The sequence below is a fragment of the Chelmon rostratus genome, chromosome 3 (genome assembly GCF_017976325.1).
Source record: "Chelmon rostratus isolate fCheRos1 chromosome 3, fCheRos1.pri, whole genome shotgun sequence".
NCBI lineage: Eukaryota > Metazoa > Chordata > Actinopteri > Chaetodontiformes > Chaetodontidae > Chelmon > Chelmon rostratus.
In genome coordinates this window covers 6,326,492-6,336,247 of record NC_055660.1, presented here as the reverse complement: position 1 = coordinate 6,336,247, position 9,756 = coordinate 6,326,492, and positions in this window count along the sequence as shown.

Below are 9,756 nucleotides of genomic sequence, written 5' to 3'. Positions count from 1 at the left end.
TTTTATCGTGACATTTTGTGTCGGTAGGAAAAGCTCATATTTTGCCTTTTCCATCAAGTTTTTTAAAATGTGCATAAAACACCTTGATGGAAACACGGCTACTGCCATTTTGTCACAGCAGGAAAAATACATATGGGACACTTGAACAGAACGCAGTCATTGATAATATTACGAGTAACACCTTTACTTTTCCTGTCCTATGGATAAAACTCACAGTTCACTCTGCATGTAGACATACGTACAAATTTATTGTTTATGTCCTGGAGTCCTGGCTGATTTTGGTTCAACTATCTTTGCATTTCTCTCTGTCTTTGTTTAGCATCTTTTAAACTGTCCAGTCACATGCATGGTTTCCCTATTTTCAGTTCAGCTTTACAGCCATACAGTAAGTAAGACTTATCATTAGTTTACGTGTTAAGCTGCCAGGAAACCAAAGCGCAACAAAAATGGCACTGGCATCAAAAAATGTTGAGTCAATGGTGATAATCACTCAGAATATTACAATTTATACAATATTTATACACACAAACAGAGGAGGAAAATATAAGAAATAAAATTATGATATAGTCTATTTGCATCTGAAGTGATTTTATTCCAACCATGAATAAGAAAACAGAAAAGAGCAAAATTACACCAAAATCCAATCTGTTTCTCGGAGCGCCATCATGTAAGAGGCCCATCATTACGGCCCATTTAATATTGAAGACCCTGCACACCGACACAGGTGTTTTCAAATCATCTCTCTGATTATAGCTCCGCTCAGGTTAAAGTCTGGTCAAGCTGTGCTGAGGAATACCTGATGGAACCAGTGGAACAAAAGTGTCAACAGCCAATCAGAATCAGCTTTGTATGTGTTCACATACAAGGAATCTGACTCCGGTTTTTCATTGCTCTCACTGTTACACACAGTTCTGACACACGGCTCAAAATAAGGATGATAGCAAAGCAGAATAAAGATGATTCTATGTTTATATTTGCCTATTTTATACATAGAAATACATGAAAATGGCAAAATTAACAACGGTATGTCCACTCTGTTCTGTTAATAATCCCAGAGTGCAATGTGGCACATTTATTGTTGCGAAAATCACAAATGTATAACTCTACATCTGAGTGTTGACGCAAAATTAAGATGATCCATCAGTAATCAAAATGTCAATTTACTGCCCCCTATTGTAATATATCACTAATGAGATATTTAGAGAGTTTAATCAGTGAAAATAAGTGACTCTTGTGTAGCTGGTGGATTTAAATATGATTCATGTGAGTACTTTGATGTTCAGCAAATCACGCAACACAGAGACGATAATTTTAATTCTTTGATTGTGAAGGTCTTTGTGACTGGTATCTGTGAAAGGTGCTACACAAATAAACTTTGCTTGCTTGCAGAGACATAATACAGCTATCCATGAGACTGCTTCAAAAAAAATCCCTCAAGATATTCCTTTAAAATACCTTAATGTAAGCTTGAAATGTAGATGGCGGAGAATTAAAAGTAATACAGTCAAACATGGAAATAACTCACAGTTTAGTCTACTTAATTCACAAATTTGTAGTTAATTCTGTGGTTGGAAACAAGCTGCATTCCCACAACATGCAATGTTTCTTTTAGAACAATTAGATGTGAAAAGGTCCTGCACACCCACGCAGGTGTTCTCGCTTATTCTGGCTGATTAGGCCTTTGCACAGGCTGGAGTTTGGTGGAGCTACGCCGGGTCTTATTTAATGTCACCGAGCTCCGTGCACTAACAGACATTTTTCACAGCACGTTTTGACCTCTCGTAGCAGGAAAAGGACAGGTGGAAGTAATATCAGCCACGACTCCACTCGTTCACACAGCGCGTATCACTGTTCTGCTCCAGCAGGCTGTGTGAACAGAGCCCGAGGTTAGTTTACTACGACTTCCAGGGAAAATAAAGGGTCAGTGTACATGCGGCCTCAGTTTTGTTTCACCTTTAAACCCCGCCGCCCTCTCACCCACGAAAACATGGCCATAAAACAATGCAAGCCACATATTAATAACTCGATTGAAGCTAATCAGAGTCTTGCTGCCCAAACAGAGACAGGTGGGCAGCTTTAAAGAAACCAATTACCACACCTTTAAATGTCAATAATACTCAAAATGTCTCTAATAGTATCTCAACCATTCAAATTTCTCAAATATCTCCAGTGGCTCAGTCTCAAGCTCTATCTGATCTGAACCAATAAAACAAATGGGCCACAAATATGAACTCCTTGCGACCAGCAATAATTAACAACTCACCAGTCAGAGGGACATTGGGGGGTCGTTTCGGACATTTTTTGGACTTTTTGGAATAATGGGCCGTTGGAACAATGGGCTGTTCTTTTTCTAGCAGTATCTTTCCAATTGTCTGGTGTGCATTTAGCATTTTTTTTTAATCTTTGGAAACAGACATCACTGTGAGATGTCCTCATCATTCGGCTTACAAGAAAGGGTCCTTGAAGTTACAAATATTACTGCATGGGAAAATACCCTGCAGCATAAATGTGAAGCTCATTAGACAAGTTTTTGTGGCGGACGGAGCTGCACAGTGCGGAAGTGAGGTCAGCCAGGATTTGAACTTCTCAGTCGAGATCTTTAATTCTTCACAAGTTTCTCGTGTCACTTGGCGTCTGTACAATTGAGTCTAACGCCATGGATGTCCAAAAAGTGTGCGGCATTATCCCCATCTGCATCTGACTGGTAACATCGACGTAACAAAACCCACATTTCTTTAGAGGGGAGGTCAACGAGGGAGTGAGATGTGTTCACCCTGCTTTTCACTCCACCTGTGGAGTGGGGCCATTCAGATCAGGTATAATTACTTACGGTGTAGTTTATGCGGAGCATAATTAGGCCTTAAGAATGATAAAGGTGGACAATGTCTCATTCTAGCAGGTGCAGCCAAGCTAACAAGAGAGTGATGGAGATTTCAAATAAGCCTAAGTCCTGAAAAGAAGTCTAATAAGTCAAATTAAGTGGACACACCTGTGTGAGTGTGCCGTGGGTGTATAGGGGATTTAAATGTAGCTCTATTGGAGTCTTTGCTTTCATTGTTTTTGTCCCCTATCTCTCCAAGGGGTTTTTGCTGCTTTATTAAGCTGCTTTTCTGAGTTCCAGCCTGTTAATCAATCCACTCCACATGGTCTTTTCTTTTATTGACTCCCTAATGGAGGAGGAACTATCTTCTCTCACCATCCAGATCTGCAAAGTGACTCTCAATTTTCACCATATCGCATTTTCTTTGTTCTCCTTTTCATTTACTTTCTTTGACAAATCCCTTGTGTTTCGTTTCCGAACGCCTCACCCCTAACATGACTGCTGTACAGCCACACAGGAAACTGTATGGTGACAGTACAAGGCTCCGACCTTGCAATCCTGATTTTTTTCCCCTTACTTATTATTTCAGTCATACAGGATCTGGAGCTCACTCTACTGTTCCATCCAAGCTAATTCACTCTGAATAAGAGTGCCAGCTAAATGCCTCAAGAGCAAAATGGAAAATGCTGGCCTGCAGACAGCGAAACGCTGGTGGGTGGCGAGGTGTTGAAATACAGCGTTCACATGTATTAATGCAAGGCGTCAGCCAGAGCCTGGGCTCCACTGTGAGCAAATCAATGAACCCACACCTAGAACACGATTCTAGGTTTAGCTTGGATGTTTGGATCGTTAGCCATAAAATGAACAAATACATCATTATCTGTGCAGAGATCGACAGCAGGCATGAATGAGTGAGACTCTGTAGTTAGTGTGTAAAGTAAAACCACATATGAATCAAAGCATGTCTGCAGCTGATGATTATTTTCATTCTCCCTTTATAAAATGTCCATCACAGTATGAAAGAGCCCAAGGTGACATCTTTACATTGCTTAATTTGTCCAATAAACAGTCCAAAAACTGAAGATGTTCAGTGTACTGTGAAATAAAACAGAGAAATGCAGCAGGTCCACTTTGAGAAGCTGCGTGTTTGGTATTTTTCCTTGATAAACTACTTCAATATTGAAAAGATTGTCAAATATGATTCATTTTCTGTTGAGCGACTAACCAATTAACAGAGTAATAATTTCAGCACTAAATCAAACCTTAGACATGATTTTCAAAGTTTTCTCTATGCAATTAAAGGACAAGTCGATATTTCTTATTTTTGTGCTTTTGCCATCTGTTTAGGGAATTAAAGCAGCCGTAATCTCTCTTCACATATGACAATGTGAAAACACCGCGACAATGTGAAAGAAGCTGCTTGTTGTGATGAACGTATCGACAATTATCACCTGAATCGGTATCTCTCCTCGGCTTTATGGCCCTTTACAGTCAGTCATTTCAGATCATTGTCCTCAGGCCTGCAGCTTGAACTTCATCCTCACCGCTGTCATAGCAGCAGGCAGCTGCAGCAGGCAACCCCAATGAATGCTACCTACACGGGACTGCGCAGCAGACACAGCTAAAGCTGGTGATCAACAGCTGATAAAGAACCAGATATTTCCTTCAGGAGGCAACACTAATTTATGTTTCAGTTTTCAGTTTTATGTTATGGTAACGCTGTGGTCAAAGTCTGATTAGGTTTAGGCTATAGACTATAATAAACATGGACGTAGTCGCCGTGATGTCGCCCACATGTTTCTGAAGATCCATTGTGAAGCTCAGTAGCGCCATCTTGGCAGTGTCTGACTCTGCTAAACATTTTAATATGGGGGTCTATGGGGATTGATTTGCTTTTCGAGCCAGCCTCAAGTGGCCATTCAAGGAACTGCAGTTTTATGCACTTCTATATGGGCTTCATGCCTCCTGGTTAAAGCACAAAAACCACTTGCTTAGGGTTCAGAAAACATCCGTGTTTGGCTTCAAATGGGTTTTGTGGCCATAGATACGGTTGGAAAATCACGCCACCACCATCCCCCCCTCCTCCTCCTGATGAGAAAAACAGCTCATGCACCAAACCGGCACTCTGAACTACGTCACTTTGATGCCTACTGTAGAAACGTGGATATGGTACATATGAAATGCACACATATTACGGATTGGTGGTTTGTAGAAACAGACACTGCCAACATTTTATTCTGGCAACTGGGCTGCAGGAGTTGGTAGAGACCAAAAACAGAGCTAAAAGGGAGTGACTTTAATTGCCTGGTGGCCAGAAACCCACTGTCATATATCAATGATAATGTTGCTCTGTAACTGCTGGATGTGTAAATTATTAGCTGTTTGCTAGCTCACCATATCTGCTTAAAATGTGATGATATGTCAGATTTCACAGTTTGTTTCCACTTTCCCCAAGCAGCCAAAGAGATCTGTTATTGCAGTGTTAACGTCGATCTTCCTGGTGATACTTTCTGTCTTCCCATCATGTGGGCCAATGCAACACATTTAATTGTATCTCGTCCATGCTTACACTGCTTCTGGTGTTACATCCAAAACTGTTCACACTGTTCAATTGCTCCCAGTGAAGACTTCAAAGGCTGATTCCTTGCTAATAATTCAGACACAGTTGAACCAGGAAGTCAGTCTGCAAGCTTAGAATGATGTTTACAACGATGTTAATATTTTTTGATGGGCCTGTTTAAAATGTCTGGTCATCTGATTTCTTGTGATGGATCCATCAGATCGCTGCAATTAAACCTACAATAAGGAACAAAACAAAACATGTTATCTCATTTTAAATTGATACAGAGAACTTGTTTGCTGTTATCTATTTAGAAATCCAGCACATACGGAGCAACGTAAGAGTTCATTTGAAGTTGTGTTGCTGACCACCCAGCTTTTAGCCGATATTGACTCATTTTTTTAGCTCATTTTTTGGTCCCCACAAACCATGTTGTGTCCATTGTTTCTGTAAAAGTGTTGATTAAAGCTCCTTTAACTTGTGCGTAGAGTATTATTATTGCTCAGGTTGTCCAAGGTGCGTCCAAGCCTGTGGTGAACTTTGCATGAGCTTTTTGAACCATGTGATCTGAATTATCCATTACAGGTGTGCAGAATTAGCAGACCTGCAGTCATTATTTTTCGTGTTTAATTTTTAATGCTGCGGTTATGTATGGCCATTCTCTCTCCCCCCTTGTAGTTTAAGGTCAGACCATTTCTTTTTAATATCAGCCACGGCTCTGTCTTCCCGCTGCAGCTCTGCAGCGGCGACACACTGCCAAGCTGTATGTTTGGCTTTGTTTGTCAACCCACGATTTAGTCCACTGAATAATAAGTGTTGCCAGGCTTTAGTCTCCTCTACCAACATCTTCCAAAAAGTTTGCTTCTCTATTTTGGGCCATGATTACGCCTGACTAAACCCTCATTTGTGCTGGTATTATATGAGGGGAAATCGCAAGGCAGGTGTCGTCGGTGATTTGATATTTATAGATCACAGGTGTGTAAGTTACAAATGGGGTTCTTGGAACCTGCTTAAGCGAGGCTTGTTATGCTCGGCGTCCTTTATGAATCAAGCATAAGCACACCGTTGCAAATGATCTTAAGACTAAGCATAAATCTAAGAACATTTTTATAAATGAGACCCCAGAATTTTCCTTTAACGCTGCAGGAGCAGTCGAATTCAAACACAAAGAAAAGTTGCAGATGCTCTATACTGACTGCCACTCAGCCCACTGGGTCTCATCTTTCTGACACCGAGCAGCGAGAGCAGCGCTGCCATTAGAGACGGAAGAAGAGAAGCATGTTGCGCTGACTGGAGTGTGGGCCTGTCAATCACCGCTAACAGCTGCATTTGGCATTTCAGTCAGGTACAAAAAGTATGTTTGGTGCCAAAGTACCTCAAGTCAGACAGGCATTCAGACAGTGTGCATGAATAACAATAAATTCATCAGAGTAAAGTGGGAATAACAGGGAAGAGGATGAGGGGGGTAAACATAGTTCAGGACGGAGCCAGAGTCGTGTTGTTATGACTTTAGAGAAGCAACATACTTGCGTCTTCAAGGTTCCCCTCCACCATCTGTTCTCCGGCTGCAGTGACTCCTGGCTTCTTCTCACACACACACACACACACACACACACACACACACACACACACACACACACACACACACACACACTCACCACTCAACATGCCCTTCCAAATTCATTAGCATATAAATAACTCATGCAGACACAAAAACACACACCAAGGCAATGGTGCCATTACACAGATGCCTTTTCCAGTAGTGTGAAGAGGTGAATGTAGAATATTAGTGGGTATAAGCAGACTCTGGTGGTGTCCATTAGTGTGTGTGTGCATATGTGTGTGTGTGTTAGGTGTTTTTCTAAACCTGATGAAAAGGCTTTTAGGCTAATTACATGAGAAGAGTGTGTTGATACCTGGATGAATTCTAATCCAGTCTCTCCCTTCCTCATACAGGCAAATATTATGTGCAGACACACACAGCTCGGGTTCGGTAAACTGTCACTGCTGCTGGACACTTAAATCATGGAGGCATTCTAACAGAATAACTTCTAATGTGCGCGTGTGTGTGTGTGCTGTCACGTCTTCCACAGCACTGAACTTCCTGATTGAGTCAGTAAAGAAGATGATGTCTGAGCGGGACTTGCTGATACGTTGCTCGCTGACGGTGCATTTCATTCACCACCTCTCACTTCCTTTTCTGTTTTCACAGAGGGTTAAAAAGAGATTTCTTTTAGGAGGGGTAACTTGTTTTTTTTGTGTGCGTTTTCAAATCTGATCTAACAGCGCCCTCTGTCCAGAGAGGGGTACAACTGCAACATTTTTGACATTTAAAAAACTGCTGCATGTCTTTTTTTAATTATTTATTCAGCCTAAAATGATGAATTTGCCTTAAAGGGCTTTAGCATCTGTATAACATAGAGCCTTGATCTGGGCGAGCAAAAACTCGATAAAAATGCATACACAGAAACCTTTAACAGGAAAAAGGAAAAACAAGAAGAGCGACAGAGGAAGGATTCCTCTTCAAACAAATGCAGATGAAATAATACAGGCTCAGAGGTAGAGGGGTTGTCCACTGATCACAGGGCTGCCAGTTTGAATCCCACCTCTTCTTGACCACATGTTGAAGTGTCTTTGGGTGAGAGACGGAAACCCAAACTGCTTCCGATGGGTAGGCCACTGAGTTCATTTCTAACTTAGACTTAAATAAATATTAAGAGTAATAAAGTGTGAAGGTGAAGATTGTGGACCAGAGAAGATGCTGAGCGTCTTCCAGCTGCTGCCAAGAACAACTGGGATGTCCTCATTTCTACCATGAACATCTGGAATGAAAATGCAGCCTAAACACTAAGTGCTTTATTTGACATGTCTGTTGAATAAAAAACAAATTGATGACGTAATTTTGCATTTCTGTGTAGCGCTATGTGGCCTGGCCTCATTTAGACATGCTTAATATGGAAGAAATGAGTTAGTAAATTAATTTCATGTTCAGTTTAGTCATTTTGTGCTTCAGGTTTGAGGATTATACTGGTTTTTTTAGCATTCCAAGGAAACATTCAACAAATTCTTGCAATCCAACTGCTCATGCATTACCAGTCAAAGCTCAAACGCACGGCCCTTTTTTGCTATTCAGATATTGTAGATATATTAAAAATATTGTTCTCCCTGTGCCCTCAGAGATCACGCTGCATTCTAGGTGTCAAGGCAAAGCACAACCTGAAGATATTTATCTCCACAGAACAGAACTAAAATCAGTTGACTTAAGATTGACAGGAGCTGTGGAGCCAGACACGTGATAGATATTATTTGAGAGCACCGAGGACTCAGAGCGGCTCCGGTGGGACCACAAACACATTCAACTCCTCCATCTTCTCGTCATGTCTGTCTCAATCATTTCTATGTCTCAAGGTGATATTAAGATAAGAAATGAATGTTTGGAATTAGACAATTAGTGGCGCTTTAATAGACCTTCTGTCACTGACATTTTGACATGTCACAGAAGGAAAAGCACAGGTGTAAATAATGAGATTAATTACGAATTCAATTTACAGCAGCTGCTTCGTTTTCAAGGTGCTGGTATTGTGTGTGTGCTGCCTCACTGTCTTTGCTCACTGGGACATTTGAATAGAGCAGAACCATCGTTAATGTCATTAGTAACGTGTTCTTTTCCTACGATGACGTGTGTCACCTGTGAGCACAGTAAAAGAGCTGCATCCTTGTACAGGCTCACATCAGTCTGCACTTTTATTCGCTCTTTAGTTTTGGGTGTTCAGGCTTAATTCAGAGTTATTGGTTGTTTTTAATGAAGTGCCACAGTCTAATGAAAGGTGCCATTGGGGTTATGAAGGATGTAAACTGATATTTGTTTTACAAAACTGTTCATTTTCTGACGAACAAAATGTTTTACGCCTTCAGTTTATACTTGCCTCTCAGTGAAATCTGATAACAGAGCTTTTACAGAAACGTAGCCTCCAATTTGATTCTGTCATCTTTAATTACAACAGGCATGATAAGAAAGTGCCTAAAATCTATTAATATACCATTAGTTTGGGGAATTTAAAGCATCATCAATTTACTGCATTAATCATGCATTTGTTGATTTCACAGCCTTCAAGTCACTGTTTTTTTTATTCAGTTGTGATGAATTAAGGAAAAACTGTGGAATATCCAAAATACTCAGTGCAATAATACACAAAAAAGCCATCTGTAGTCATTTTTAATGGCTGAATAACTGATATTAAGGCACTCTGTTCTTTACTTTGATGACATCTGCTTCCCTGGTTTTAGCAACAACTGACATCTTTTTTTGATCGTTTTTTTCCACGTCTCTGCAAGAGAATAAAGGATTTCATGCGAACAGACAAAACTCAGATGA